Genomic DNA, 16,319 nt, shown 5'->3' on the forward strand with positions numbered 1-16,319 from the left:
CTGCACCCCTCATGGAAACCACCAGCCAGAGGTTATGATGAGTGTCTATATGGAAGAAGATGAGTGCCATTGGCAGTGTATTGGTTTGAATTGTGCTCATTTGTGTGGTGGTTGGAAGGGATGACTGGGTCCACCTGGGCTTGAATTGTGGCGTGATTCCTCTTGGAGACTGAGTTCTGGAACTGAACTCAGAGAAGTATTGCCATGAATTGTGTTGGGATTTTAGGAGGCCACACATGAGAGTCGCCCTTGGAAATTGAGATCTAGGCCCAGGGTGGCTTTCCACAGAGTACTGGGAATCTCAGCCCGGATATCACATGATTTTTTTCTTAAAGACCTGGCAGCCATAGTTGAGAGTCAAAACACACATGGACATCACATTGCAGACCTCAATGGGCCTGGCTTGATGTGACCTTTTGGCCACTCTTGGGAAGCCTTGCCTCTGAGTGTTTGTCCAGAGCTTTCATTGAAATGAGCTTCCTCGCCATTTAGTGGTTCCTGAATGAAAAGAAACCCACAGTGTCTCCAAGTGCATCCTTTAAAATGGCTTGATAAATACCATGAAATTTTTGAAATTCCCATGAGCTGGTGGCACCTGAGTACCTATGGATGTCTTGTTTGCTGATCATGAGTGTACCAGACAGTGCCTTGATTGACTGGGTTTAATGAAAATGGTGTAGAACAGAGTTGCCAGTAAGTTGGAGCCTGCTGATTAGTGGGCCTAGAGCAGTGGTGTGAAGGTGTGTGATAAAACATCTGTGTGGGGCCATATGCATCTGGCATTGGGTTCCAAATGGCTTGTGACTGACATGGTGTAGCCAGCAGACCTTATATGTAAAGGAATCTTGTTACATGTAGAGGTTTCAGGGCAATGTTCAGAATCAGGTTGCTATGGTCAAGGGGGCAAGCTCTGTGGGATAGAAGCCTGGTTTGTGCATTCTCGGAGGACCCTGAGTCAGAACACGTGACAGAACTCCCTCCAGCACTGTGTGCCAATTGAACTCCTTGTATTTCAGGAAGCAAGTAGGAAACTCCCAGTGAAGCAGCAAGAAACACCACGAAAAGTGGAGGATGACCAAGTGGCCTCACAGTCCACATGGGGAGACACTTAGCCCCCAGTGGCCGTAATTTACCTACAAAGAGAGAAATCAGCACTTCTGCCTCATGTCCATTGCAAAATCAGAAACGATGTCCTCCATGTCACATAGATGCAGACCCAGCTTTGATGGTCTCACTACCAAGGAAGCTAAAGCTCCTGACAACAACATATATTTCAAGTGCCCAACCTCAGAGGCAGTTTCCCAAGAAGTCTTTAGGCCAGCAGAGCTCCATGTTTGTGGAGTGTTTACTCTGTCCCTTACTTATGGAAAACTCCTCTAACACCTCCAAGGTTGTGAACTCCTGAGCATTTTCCATTGCAGATATGTATTCACAGATTTTCTAACTCTTCTTATCGAATTGTGCCTTACTTGGGGCAAAGGTAATGTCACGGCATTGTTCTGGATGAGAGTTGGAAGAATTTTGTGTAGCACATAATTGCATACCCTTTAGATACATTTTCCTATTTTCCATTCGAAATACTGAATCCTTGACACTAACCCATACCCTACTAGACTCTGATTATGAATCCTGATATGATGGAGGAAAATAACCCTAACAGAATAGCAATACAAGCAGTTCAGAGGAGGCATGGTGTAGAGTTGGACTTTGTTTTTGCATTATAGAGGCTAGGTGTTATAAATCTAGTCTAATTTAAGAGAAGTAGTTCTCCATGTGTTTGTAAAGTTAACAAATATGTGAATTCCTGTCTCCCTTTCTCTGTAGCCTATTCAGCACATGTATATTTATATGCACAAATAGAATCCTACCTGGTATCCCACGTACATTCTTGTGAGGCGGCTGACTTGGCAGATACAAATTGTGAGAATAGATCACTCCTCCTAAATGGGGTTGGAACTGAAAATTCAACCTAGGGGTGACCTTTCTCCTTGAACAACATGATACATAAATCCATGTTCAGTAAAGTAAATATTTTTGGATCTGTGGATGATATATATTTCATGATGAATTTTGATTGGCATATATATTTCTACTTTTTAATTTCTGTGTGTGTTTGTTTTGTTTGTATATATACACACACACTCTCCAGATTTTTCCAAATATGAAATATATGTGTCTTATTATACACTTTCTAAATTCATTCATGTTCATGTATGTGAATTTCTAATCAACTTTTCACAAGATTTTTCTCAGAAATATTCATCCACCTGAAATACATATTTGTTTCCTAGTACTCAAAACTCACTTCACTGGATGGTTCATAGAAATCCTAATATTACTAAAGTAACTGACCCAGTTTAGCATCAATGCAAGTAGATTCCTGTGAGACATGATGTGTATTTTGACGTTCCTTTTTATTCAACACTGGTACATTACTATTTCTTCAGTTGATGCACATCATTGGATATATATTTCATCCACAAGTTCACAAATTTCCAGGTATTTGGTTCACTTTCAATCACTTCCTGCTTCAGAACACATGTACTCCTCTATGTTTCTGGACTGGTCTTTTCATGAGACTTCTTTCCAAACACACTATTTTCGATTTCCATAATCACTTTTGAAGCAAAACTCACACACGCTTCATGGTAAACCATAACACTAATATGACCATTAGATGTATAACTGATTTGAATGAATGATTGTGTATCAATATTAGATTTCCTATATATTTTCAGATATCAATTCAATCCATTATTTAAATTGGAACCAGTTATATTATTTATGCACAGTATGGTCTATTCATGCATTATCTCTATATTCATAGACACAGGGTACATCTATTTGTGCTCTCAAATACTAATGAATACGTATTCAAGATATTGCTCCCACAAATGGTGGAAGAAGTACTCATGTCACCTGATCTACATATACATTTTATCACAGTGATATTCTGGGCACAAAATGCAAAGTTCACACTTATAATTGTACCAAAGGATAAATGGAAAGTGAGCATGGATTACTAAAAACATCCTTGTCCAGGTTGCCTAACCCTCTCAAATGTCAATCCTATTGGTGACTACACTGTTGCTTTTTCCTAAGAATATATATTCAACCTCAACCCTATTGAAAATATCTAATCCTATCACACACTTTATACTTCACCTGATTTCCTAATGTCTCTATTGATATCTGCTTTCCTACATAATCTCCCCAGTTCATCATTGTGACTGACTCTTCACATGTGCTGACATTTACATTCACTCTCTAACTGACACCCTAGTGCTAAAGAACATTTGGTCCAAATTTGATACTCACTCTTCTTCCTAAACCTACTGACTATCTTCCTAATCCTACGGACTATCCATTTTTGACTGGATGTTCTCTTGAACATTCAATCATCCAAGGTACAAGGTTTTATGCCGTTGTATATCAGTTTATCTGAGACATCTGTGCAGAATGTAATTCAAAGCTAAGTATCCCAATCAAGGGCCCAATGCCCTTCTGGGCTTGAAATCTTACTTAGATTTCTGTTTTCATACATATATCTCCTATATATCATTATAAATATGGCAGGTTCCCAATACCATTCTTCATCCAGCAGAATGATTCCTAACCCAAATGGAACATGTTCTGACCTCTAACCATACACTGTTCCCTGAATCCAATGCTACAGAAGAGCAGGGACAGAGTTGGTCTTACAATACAGGAATGTAGGGCATCTATCACCTGCCGAGAACCTCAAAGGTCCATGCAGAAATGATCCCTGGAGAAGATGTAGGCAGCTATGAAGGACCTGAGAGAGCAAAAGTCATCTTCCATGGTAAACAACCTGATCAGGATGAAGGGATGTGTCTGAATGAGCCTCTCTCTTCTTAATGTAGACAAGATGGACCAAATCAGGCCTGTGTGGAGAGCTGTTCCTGGGTGCCTATGGTGGATATACCATTCTAACTTGTGAAAGTGTCACAGGAAGCAGGGGCAGCCTCCATCTCATGGGACCCTTGGAAGCAACTGTGAGGAGAAAGTGGTTGCTAAGAGAGTGACCTCATTCAGTTCCTGAAGGAAGTGACCTCACCTCACTTCTTTGGTAATGGAACTGTCTGAACTTGGGATCCAGGAAGCCCAGGAACCAGGAGCCAGTCCCAGTCCCAGTCCCAGTGGGCACACTGGTTTGGATTTACCAAGGACAGAGTCAGTCTTTTTTGGTACCTACTGATGTGAGGATGGCCAAATGCCAGGAAAGGTCTGAAGAGGGGACATTCCTGACAAAGCAGGTAGTGAGTGGCTCACCGCTGGCTCCAGACAACTTCACAGAGTTGTATCTATCTATCTATCTATCTATCTATCTATCTATCTATCTATCTATATATCTATCTATCATCTGTGACCTGTTCCTCTCTTCCTGCTCCTGGGCAGTGCAGGATCTGGGGAAACAGCATCTCACTGTCTGGGACATGTGTCTTGTGATCGTCCTGGGCACACAACTACCTGCCCATGCTGCTGCTGTCCTGTCTTTCTCAGCATGTCCACATCATCCACAGATAGAGACAACAACTGACACCCTGGGCCAGGCTACCCAATGGCTGCCCCTGAGACCTTCCACCATGTCCCACAGCACTACTGAGGTCATATCCCAGCACATGTTCCTGTGTGGTGCAGAACTTGTGAGAACCATGAGGAGGAAGTGCGTCTGAACTTAAGGGTTTGCTGTAGATCCCCACTCTCTAGCTTATCCAAATGAGGGCCAAGCAGAGGCTCTCTCAGACCTGGGGGAAGCCCAGCCTGCCCACCTCTAGTCAACATCACACTGCAAGCCTTAGCAATAGCAATTTACAGGACAGGGAAGCAAAGGCCCTTCAAAGTGGGAAGGAGAATTCAAGGAACTTCAGTTTTAGATGACCCAATTTTATATACATAAAAACCTAAAGAGGTCCCCACCCCTCTCTGCATATGGCTGCTGTTGCCCTGGGCTGCTGTGGCCTCCTTAGCTCCCAGCCAGTCGGCTCTTTCTACTGGCCTCCATTTGGGCTGGGACGCCCAGGCCCAGGAGATTGGTCTGGGGCTGGGAGAGATGGCTGGCGCCAGAGTGGCCCACTGGGGGCAGGGAGGTCGCTGTGAGGACGCGGAGCTGCAAGGCCCGCCCTTGCACCCCTGCTGCCACCGCCACGCCACCATGGTCCTGGGTGCTCCTCCTGGCTCGCTGCAGCCCCTGGCTCCCACCCGGGCTGGCCTCGCCTCCTAGGCAGTGGCTGCTTCCCCGTCGTAGCAGCGCTTCTCAAGGAAAGAGAACCAGGCGCAAGTCCTGGGGGGAACCGGAATAAGGCAGAGAAATGTGTCAAGGTCGCCAGGGAGACCCAGATCACCGGCAACCGCAAGAAGGCCCAGCGCTCCCTTCAGAATCTCTACCCTCTGCCCTGGGCCCGCTGTTGCTCAGGCTGGTCTTCAACTCCTGGGCTCAAGCAGTCCTCTTGCCTCAGCCTTCCTGACTAGCTGGGAATAGAGCACTATGGGAGATAATTATGAAAAATGAAGCACTGCTGGAAATAGTCCTCATTGCGGAACACCATCAGGACTAGTGATCCCAGCAAACCCCACTGCACAAAGCACAGCATATCCCGTGGTGGTGAAAGTGGAAAATGCTTTACCAAAGACCAAGTAGAGGGAGTTCTCAGAATTAACAAATGTAAAAATTACTATGAAGTACTTGGAGTTACAAAAGATGCTGGTGATGAAGATTTGCTTGCTTTGAAGTTTCATCCAGAAAAAACCATGCATCCTGAGCAACAGATGCTTGTAAAAAGATTGGAAATGCTTATGCTGTTTTAAGCAATCCAGAAAAATGAAAACAGTGTATCTCACAGGCAGTGAAGAACAAGCATGCAATCACCAAGACAATGGCAGATTAAATTTCCATAGAGGCTGTGAAGCTGATATAACTCCAGAAGACTTATTCAATATATATTTTGGTGGTGTATTTCCTTCAGGTAGTGTACACTCATTTTCAAATGTCCAAGCTGGTTATAGCCATCAACATCAGCATTGACATAGTGGACATGAAAGAGAAGAAAAAGGGGAGAGGGAGGTTTTTCTGTGTTTATACAGCTGATGCCCATTATTCTACTGATCCTGTGTCATTATTAGCCAACTGATGGTCTCCAATCCTCCTTATTCCTTATATCCCAGATCTGGATCAGAGCAAACCATTAAAATACAAACAGAAAATTTAGGCCTTGTTTACTATGTCAACAAGGACTTTAAAAATGAATAAAAAGGAATGTTATTACCAAAGGTAAAAAAAAAAAAGAATGTAGAAGAAGATTATGTGACTAATATTTGAAATAATTTCTGGAAAGAAAGACAGCAAAAAACAGATATGCAGTATGCAGCAAAAGTATACCGTGATGATCGACTCGGAAGGAAGGCAGATGCCTTGAACATGGACACCTGTAAAGAACTGGACCTGCTGACTAGCCTTTATAAAGGAGGATGATCTGGAATTTTTATTTATACCTGGGGTCACCTCACTCCATGATGGGAACAGAATGGTCCTGAGCAGAGCATGTCTTCAGGGACCTGGGGCCAGTTTCAGAGCCACCTTACAGGTCCCACAGTCTCCTGCATAACTGACCACGCTCCCTCCTGGGTCTTTGCCAAGGGAGCCTCTTTCTCTTCAAGACCTTTCTCAGTTCATCCCTGTCCACAGGCCACACAGAACTTGGAGCCCTGGGTTTGAGAATTGGGTGTCACAGAGCCTCATCACTAGGATAGAAAGCTCACGTACATGAAAGTTTATTCTGAATATGCATATTTCTGTGCATTTTAACTGGGTTTAGGCCTTTATATCACTGCTTCTCAGTTTTGTACATAGCCATTTGGTTCCAATAATGCCTTGCTGTGGGTGGTGTTGTGTGATGGCTGGAGGTTTGGCAGCTACAATGTTACCTAACAACTAATTGCCTTGGAAAATTTCTTTTTTAAAAGAAGAGAAAATAAAACTGACTCCAGACATTGCCAAAGGTCCCAGGGGTGAAAGGTTCTGGCAGTATGTGGGCTCTACTGTAACATGTGTTCTATGACCTGACCCATAACAGGAAGCACACTGAGCAGATTGGGAATGGGAAGGTGTCATGGGGAGAGATCAGGGTATCCATCTGAGCATGGAGGGGATAAGACATGGCATCAAATGTTTATAAAGTTAAACTGGATGTGGTAGAGCTCACCTTTAATCCCAGGTACTCGGGATGATGAGGTAGGAAGATAACTAGTTCAAGACCAGCCTGGGCCTCTGAGAGAACCTGTCTTAAAATAATACTGAGGCAGGGCTAGGATGGAGCTCAGGGTAGGGCCCCCTGATATGAAACCATGGTACTGAAAAGATAAGTTTATAAAGTTTACATTGCAGACACTGGGCAGAAATTATCATTAAAAAATTAATGTTCGGGGCGGGGGGTTGGGTTGTGGCTCAGCTGTAGAGTGCTCATCTAGCACACTTGAAGCCCTGGGTTTGATCCTCAGCACCACATAAAAGTAAATAAATAAAATAAAGGTTAAAAAATTAATGTTCATCAAGAAATATTATTGAGTAGCCTGTGCTGATAAAGAGACTTTCATACAAGCCTGATTTAGAAAAGGACAAACTTCTGAGATTCTGAGACAGGAAAGATGTAAATAATCTCTGTGCAAGGTAGTGTTAGGGGGTGTGCTGGCTGGGAAGAAACCTCAGGACATGAGGGGAACTTTACTTTCTTCCCTCTGCACCTGCTCTGGAACTGACCCTGTGTTCAGTGTGCCCCTTGCTGGCCCTGGGTGCCCTGCAGGAGATTTGTGTCCAGGCTCACACTAAGGTCCCGTCACTGTGTCTCTGGCACAGTAATAGGTGGCTGTGTCCTGGGTGGTCAGGGAGCTCAACTGCAGGGAGAACTGGTTCTTGGATGTGTCTCTGGAGATGGACACTCGGCTCTTGAGGGTTGGGCTGTAGTTAGTACCACCACCAATAGTTATGTACCCTATGTACTCCAGCCACTTCCCTGGGGGTTGACGGATCCAGCTCCAGTCATAACCACTGGTGATGGAGTAACCTGAGACAGCACAGGTGAGGGACAGAGTCTGCGAGGGCTTCACCAAGGCAGGTCCTGATTCATGCAGCTGCACATGGTACAGGACACCAGGGGACAAGGACAGTCACACCCTGTCATTCATTAGAAGTCACAACCTCCCCATGGATCCAGGTCTGACACTGAGAACACTTACCCTGCAAAGCTGTGACCAGGCACAGGACAAGACCCAGCAGCCTCATCTTCTAGACCACACCTGCCTTCCCAGAGACCTCAGCCCTGTCTGAGCAGAGAGCTGGGAGATCCCTCAGCCCAGAGGGCATTTGAACCCAGAGCAGGAGGAGGGATTTGCATGTGGGTGAGGCTCTTCTGATATCTGGAGAGGCTAGGGTCAGGCTGCCAAGGTCCTCTGTGCTCCTGAGATGTGTCCCTGTCTTGAGCCCAAGTGGAGCTTTACCTGTGAGAGGAGAGCAGGTGGATTCAGGAGTGCTGGAAGGCTGTCAGATGAGGAGCCCACCCTCCTGAGCTCAGCCCTGCCTCCTCCAAGCCCTTCCTCCCTGCACCTGGGAGGGTCTCAGAGTGGCAAGAACGTGCCCAGCATGCAAGAGGCCCAGGATCACCTCCCAGCCCTGAAGGAGAAGCCCTCAGTGATGACTGAACAGAGCCCAGGGCTGAGGATGGGGTTCCCCACATCCAGGAGAATAGACCCCATTTGTTCTCAGGACTAGTTCCTCTCTTTCATCTCTGTGAGATTTGGGGGCTACAGACTGAGCAGGAGAGGAGGGAGCAGGGTCTCAGGAGGCAGGGGCTTCCTGCTGTGTGCCCACTGCCCTCCCCCCCCTCTGTCCTGCTTGTCCTCCTGACTGTCCAGCCAATGCCTGTGGACAGCAGTGGGTGGGAATCTGCCCTAAGCTCTTACTCTCACCTGTCCTGCCCTCAGGTGTCAACCAGGAGAGGACAGGATGGAGGTTCTGGGCCAGGGGAGATTCCTGGGAGCAGAGGCAGCTCTCAGCTGCAGCCTGAGGCTGAGAGCCCCTGAGTCCCCTAGAGAAGCAGAGCCAGGCTGACAGCAGACAGGAGGTCATGCAGGGCAGGCGGGGTGAGGGAGGAGGCCCAGTCCCCTTCCCTGTGCAGATCACTGCAGTGAGACCTGCCTTGCCCATAGCCCAGCATTTGGAGAGAATTGTGGACACTGTCTTTAGTGAGGTGGGGTCACTGAGAGGGCAGGTGTAGTTGCTGACCTCCTGATGAGGTTCAGGAATTGACCTCCTGCCTAACTGAGTGAGCACAGCCCACTAATAAGACATGTGGGCTCCTCTCCTTGTTCCCTGTGGTGTTGACCATGAGCTCCCTGCAAACACTGAGCCTGCAGCACCCACCTCCTTTTCCTGGGGTTTCTCAGGTAAGACCTGCTGGTCTCCATGTTTTCACCACCTTCAAATCCAGGTGAGCCACTTGGTGAAGTTTCTAAGTCCTAGAAAATCATCTGATTAGAAAGCTGTTTTTCTAGCAGACCACATAACCTGGTATATTCTTCTAGGCATAACAAATAGGAGACACCTTCGGATGATCCCGCTCTCTGACCTGGGGATCAAGGATCCCTCTGTGTGACAGTCTTCCCCACTTCACCTCTCCCATCTGTTCCAGGGCTTCAGTTTTCTCTCACCATTCACTGAAATGTGTTGGTGGAAATCAGAAAGTTACTGGATGTATGATATGGATATAAAATACCTCCTAAAATCTTATCAAAATTTTGACATTGTCTTGTCACTTGACGAAAATTCTGAGAACACAAAGGGGGAAAAGCTACCTTTGGGTCATGACTTAGGAGGTTTTAGTGCAAGGTGGCAAGTCCTTACATCTGGCCAATGAAGGAGAACACCATGGCAGAAAGGCATGGAGGAGGAAAGCAGGTCAGGACATGGCCCCCAGGAAGCAGGTGAGCTCCATCAAATAGGGACACAGAGTGTCCCCCAAAGGCACACCTCAATGATTCAAGTATTCCAGCCACATCTCATCTGCTTACAGTTGCTGCATGTCAATCCATGTTAGTGGATTAATCCACTTTAGGCTTGAGCCCTGATAATCTAGTCCTCTCTCAGTTGTCTCACATGTGAGCATGTGGGACACCACATATGTGAACCATGACAGCAAATTCCTGGTCCTGGTAATCTTTTCACCTGGTCAGTTTCCAGGGATTTAATCTCCTCATTTCATATTGACATAAAGATCAGGGAAATAACCAACTGTGTGAGAGGCTCATGTGCACGTAGCAGCGAGGAGTGTCCAGCCTGTTGCTGTCCAGGAGCAGCACCGTGTCTGTCATGCCCTGTCACACATGCAGCTGTAAACCATCCTTCACCTCTGACAGGGGACACCAGTTCTGTTGGAGCCACTGATCCCCCACAGCCCTCAGCCCAGTTTGGGAAATTCTGGGAAACAGGACAGAGCAAAGCCAGCCTGTGCTCCACACCATGCTCCACTGCACAGAGCCATGCAGGGACCCCACCAGGATCCTGGGAAGCAGCTTGCTGGCTGCTCCCTTCAGCCTCCCTACCTAGCTGTATACTGGTCAGGAAGGAACTGTCCATCCATCTGCAGACACAGGACTCAGCTGCCCATAAGTCCACACTTTTACAAAGCAGAGAAGAGCCTTGGGCCCTCCCTGAGTGGCAGGACATGCTGAGAGCAGGGCCAGCTGTAAGGGACACACACATTTCCCAGGACCCCAGGTAGCATTGCAGGAACCTATAACCCCTAACAAGGTCCCCAGGGCAGCTGAGCAGGCCCTGAGCAGCCACTGCACAGAGTCCCTGTAGAGGTGCAAAGCCAGCCCTGGATGCTGAGAGCACCTCGCCCTTGTCCCCAGGTGTTGCCTGTCCTGTGCTATCCTCTAATCTGACAGCCACCTCTCCACTCATGGGGCCTGCTGCACTGCTGACCTGGGCCTGATGGAAGGCCACCCCAGGCAGTCCTTGAGAACAGATGGGCTGCACCTCTGCTGCTCTGCCAGCAGCCCCTCAGCTATCCAGGCTGCCAGAGTGGTCCCAGCACCATGCAGCCCCAAGACTATGAGGCCCAGCTGCTCCAGGAACACCTGACCAAGGTGCAGTGAATGCACTCCTCAGGTGGAAAAGAACAAGGAGCCTATAGGACTCTTCAGCCTCCATTTAGCAAAGAATTATTTATGTTATGGGTGACAAGGGGGGTGGGGAAGAATGAGAGGCATAACACCTGCTCAACCAGGTATTTCTGAGCCCTTAGGAATACAAGTGGTCATGAGGCCACCTGTATATATTTCCCTGACCAAAGGGGGACATGCAGGAGCAGATGCATGCATTTCCAGAACTGTTCATCCAGCCCATGTGAGCCTAGAAAGAGCAGGAAGCCTGAGCAGAGAAGGGACAGACACACAGGTCACATCATGAGTCAATACCCAGGAAAGACAAGGCCAAGGGCAGATGGTTTCACCAGAGGAGCATATGAATTATTAAGGACAGCCAATGTCACACTAACTGAATTAGGTAGGGTTAGTTTTATACATGCAGATGTTAACCACTGGGACAGCCCAAATGTGGATGCTGTAACACATCAGGGATTACCACTGTAGAAAGGCAAGCTTGGGGATCAGGTAATACATTAGATAGTATCCACTGGGGACAGAGTCAGTGTATAGATGGGTTATGAGGCCAGATAGTATCCACTGTGGACAGGACCAGCTTGGGGAAGGAGTAAGTGTTCAGATAACATCCACTGGGTACAGGCCACCACCATGGGGTAAAATGTCAGATGTCATCTACTGTGGACTTACCAGCATGGGGATGGAGGGACAGGTCAGATATTATCCACTGGGGAAAGGGCAGCATGTTCATAGAGTAACAGGTAGATATTATCCACTGGAGACAGTCAAGTGTCAGATGGTGTAACATCTCTGATAACAATCCCTGTGGACAGGTTTAACATGCAGAGGCAGAAATGTGTTATATATTATCCACTTGAGATAGAGTGAGCATGGGGAGGGGTAACAGGTCACACAGAATCAACTGGGGACAAGTAGAGTATGTGGATGGAGGAACCTGTCAGGTGTTGTCCCCTGGGGTCTGGGCCACCATGGGGATGGAGGAACAGATCAGATATTATCTCCTGGGAAGAGGTTCAACATGAGGATGGAGTTATTTTTAATGCAGGTATTGGGCCATTGTCTAGGAATACCCTGAACCATCCTAGCAATGACCGAGAGGTTATGCCCTGGTCCAGGGAAGGTCTGGGGGCATCTTCCAGGCTGGCATCTCCTGGGTCCAAGATTTCATGGGAAAACAAGGTCCTGAAGGATTTTCCAGGAGAGAAGCAACAGTGGCTCTTCACGAAGAAGAAGAAATGGTCAACTTTCCAGCAGAAGCTCTGACGGGCTGCACCCTACAGGGGTTATGGTAGATGAAGAAAGCTTGGAGTCTATGCACAGTGGGTCTTCAGCCAGGAAGACAATGGAGTGACAGCATTTTCTGGGAAACAGGTGGAACTGGGACCATCAAACTGATGAAGGAGGCCAGACGCAGAAGCCAAGGGCCCATCTTCTCTCCCAATTGAGGAAGCTGGAGAAGAGTGAGAGGAGAGGAGGGTGAGGTGGACAGGGAAGGAGATCAGTGGGTGCAGGGCCTGTGGGTGGGCAGAGGGATAAAGGGAGGAGAGCAGAAGGGAACTCACCATCTATGCTGTGTGCTAATGTGAAGGGAGCACAGTGAAGTTCACCTTCATGAACATCCATGAACCTCCAACTCAGACATGTGTAACACATAGGAGAAAGACCAGCAGAGCCCAGGAGGGGAGCAGGGAGGGAGAAGGGCAGGAAGGGGAAGGCTGCCCACAGAAATGTGGGTTCTGATCCAGGTCTGAATCACTGTGGGAAACCAACTCCAGTGCTCTGTTTCCCTACAATGCACCCACAGTTATCAATACCACAGGAGAGAGTCAGAGGACACAGCCACAACTGTGGGGCCAGCATCCCTGCTCCTGCTTCATGGGCCAGAGGTCATGGTGAGGGCCTGGGCCTCTTCCAAGTGCTGAGGATGACCTGGAAGGAGGATGGCCAGGAAGGAGGATGACCCTTGTCAACATGGACAAGTGATGGGTTCCCTGCTGGCTCAGCTTGAGGGACCTGTTACCCTCTGTCCTTCTGATGTATTGACATGGAGGGGGCCATGTGTGCCCTACGTCTGGCCTCCACTTGAGTGTGTAAGCAGGTAGGTTCTGTTCACTTCCCTGGCAGTAGTACAAATAGCAACTGCAAATTGGTTCAGGAGGAGTGATTATGAGGGAGACTATGGCCACAGGGCCAAGGAGAGAACTGACTGGCCCTAATGGCCCCTGGGGTCTGGAGTCCCCTAGACTGTGTCCTGATTGCCCTGGTGAGGGCTTCCACAGCAGAGAGCTCTTGGCTGTGCTGATCATGGTGGTTTCTGTTTTCTGGACCAGAGTGCATCATGGCAGCAATGGAGGACATCTGAGTCAACCTCTTAGCAGCTCCTGACACAGGGGCCATCACAATCTCTCCCTGGATGTCCATCAGGTATCCCCTCTGCCCCTTCAGGACTGCTGTGGACAATTCAGGTTCAGGGCCACCTGGAGACTCAGGAAGGACCTGGGCAGTCAGGCTCCTGTTCTCACGTGCCAGGTCTGGGGTGGGCAGACTTTGGTTAGGACAGGGCTTACTGAATGGCATGGTCAGAGGGGCCCTGGCACTCACTAGAGTTCAGCTGCTGTGCATACCTAGCCTGGCTATCTGTCCCCCTGCAGGAACCTCACCTGATTCTCAGCCCCACACCTTCCATTTACCATCAGCAAAAGTGTAGAGGACCAGTGCTGAGTCTCAGGGACTCCTTGGAAGCCAGGAGGACCATAAGCCTCAGCTTCACCAGGTGTCCAGGGCACCAACCCTGGGCTATCTCGATGCTTGCTCTATAAAGAATCCTGAGGGTGGTACTAATCATTTTATCCCACTGAAATACCACTGAGTTGTTGGAAAAGACTCACCTGTGTCCTCTGAGCTTCCTCACCTCTGACCCTGGTGACCACAGAGCTGTTACTTCAGCCTCACTAATGCTGCTCTGCATTTGGTTCATGTAAAAATGCTCCTGTGTCAAAGTGTGTAATGCAGGGACCCCTGGGAATCAGAGTGGGAGAGTGGACACCCTTGTCCTGTCCTGCGCAGAGAGGAACTGTTTCTAGGATGTCTCACTTCAGTATGTGGTGCCTTAGGTTTGTCACATGTAGTCTTTATGAGGTTTAGGTCAGGCATGTACCTCTAGCTTGTCCAGTGCTTTAAACTTGATGAGGTGCTGCAGTTTTTCGAATTCTTTTTCTTCCTCTGTTGATATGATGGTGTGACTCTTGTCCTCACTTCTGTTCATGTGTTGAATCACATATGGATATGACATTATTGATCTGTATGTTGAGCCAACCTCCCACCCTGTGGAGAAACCCACTGATCATGGCCCCCACCTTCTCGTGTGTCCTTGAGTGCAGGGTGCCAATATTTTATTAAGGAGTCTCTCATCTCTGTTCACCAGTGATGCTGGTCTGAAGTCTTCTCTCTGGGTGTCTCTGTGTCTGGTTTTGGTATCCAGGTTTTACTGGCTTTACAGAAGGATTGTTTTCAGTGTTTCTTTCTTTTTCATTTCATGGAACAACATGAGGAGGTGGGCCTCATGTCTTTGTTAAAGTCTCTTAGAATCAACTGCAAATCATTCTGCTTCTGGGCTATCCTCTTGTGGAAGGTCTTTAATGGCTGTTCGGCTCCATTGCTTGATTTTTTTTGATTTGTAAATTCTTGTGCTTCAGTTTGTCTAGATCACATGTACCGCAGTCTGGCTGGGCACAAAATAACCAAGCCACAACACACCTTGTAGATTCAAACAGCAACTCTTTATTCTCAAACTCTCACCGGCACTCTACACGCACGTTCTGGGGAAAATTCCACACTCTCCACCGGGCTCTGAATCACAAATACTCTCTGAATCTGGCAAGAACTCAATGGGAACTCAAGGAGTGGGCAGGTGCCTCAGGCAGCAGGATACGCCCTATTCCCAGCAGGAATCACCTTAAACCTGGAACTGCCCTATTCCCAGCAAGATCCACACCCTTACTGTATTGCCATGGATATCTAAAAACAATTTTAAAAGCCCATAAAAAGTCAAGCCTATGTTTTAAAGAAAAATATTGATTTTTTTATCCCTTAATAAGTACTCTTTTTAATTAACGTGTTAGTTGTACACTCATTGGTATTTGAAAATAACTTATTTGCATTCCAATTTCCACATTCTAAAGCATATCTACAAAATATTATTACAATAGTATTTTATACTCATTCATGGATCAAGATGCTGATCATTTAAAGCATTTAGAGTTACTCCAAAATGTCAACATTCAAGGAACAGAAATAAAACTAGATAGAATTCAAGTATTTCAACTCCATGATCAAGGTAATTTATACTGAGCAAGATGCCCTGTGTCTGTATTCACAATGTTTTTTATAACCTATGAGATGAGCCAAATCCATATTTTATATATTCAAGGCATAGAAAACAAACACATTACATTTGTAGTGAAAATTATCAATATATATTAATGTTTAAATTATAGAGAATAAAATACATTAACAAGTTTGGCAAGAAATAAACCAGTTTATTTTTGTCTTTATTATTACAGAATTTTTATTTCCATATTAATCCATTTTCAGATAACTCCATAGAAAAGACCAGCTTTATAATTAATTTAAATTATATTGTGTTAATTTACTGCATATGAAACTAAACAGCATAAAGTCATAGCAGGACACCATGTTCTTAATATGTACATGTGGAGACTAGAATTTTAAATTTAGAAACTAGAATTTTAGAATTTAATCAAGGAGGTTATGATATATTGTTGTCTGGAATGTAGTATTTAGTTTTGTGTATTGTTAATAACTTTTAAAAATAATTTTTATAAAGTTTTGTTATGATATTAATATATACTAGACAATAAGTTATTATTAGTTGTGCAAAAAAACCCCAGAATCCATGTTCTCAATTTTCCCTTAGTTGCTAAATAGAAATATACATCTTTATTTGTAAAGTGATGTGAAATTTTACTTTCTATAATTTTAAGAAGTATTTAATCCATGAATAGTATTAGAATGTATTTGAATACTTCCAAGCAATTATTAGAGAGTGTGAAAATAGTTAACATGATTTGTTCAAACTGGCAATTGCCTTACAATTTAAG

At 46.1% G+C, this 16,319-nt stretch overlaps 2 pseudogenes; one reads left to right on the forward strand and one right to left on the reverse strand.

Annotated features, from left to right (window-relative positions):
- Positions 1–5,333: 5,333 nt before the first annotated feature.
- Positions 5,334–6,493, forward strand: LOC144252205 (dnaJ homolog subfamily B member 14-like; annotated as a pseudogene).
- A 1,349-nt stretch (positions 6,494–7,842) lies between these two features.
- On the reverse strand, positions 7,843–14,464 carry LOC144252186 (Ig heavy chain V region 1B43 pseudogene; annotated as a pseudogene).
- Between the last annotated feature and the right edge of the window lie 1,855 nt (positions 14,465–16,319).

Source organism: Urocitellus parryii, unplaced genomic scaffold, assembly GCF_045843805.1.
Source record: "Urocitellus parryii isolate mUroPar1 unplaced genomic scaffold, mUroPar1.hap1 Scaffold_37, whole genome shotgun sequence".
Lineage (NCBI taxonomy): Eukaryota > Metazoa > Chordata > Mammalia > Rodentia > Sciuridae > Urocitellus > Urocitellus parryii.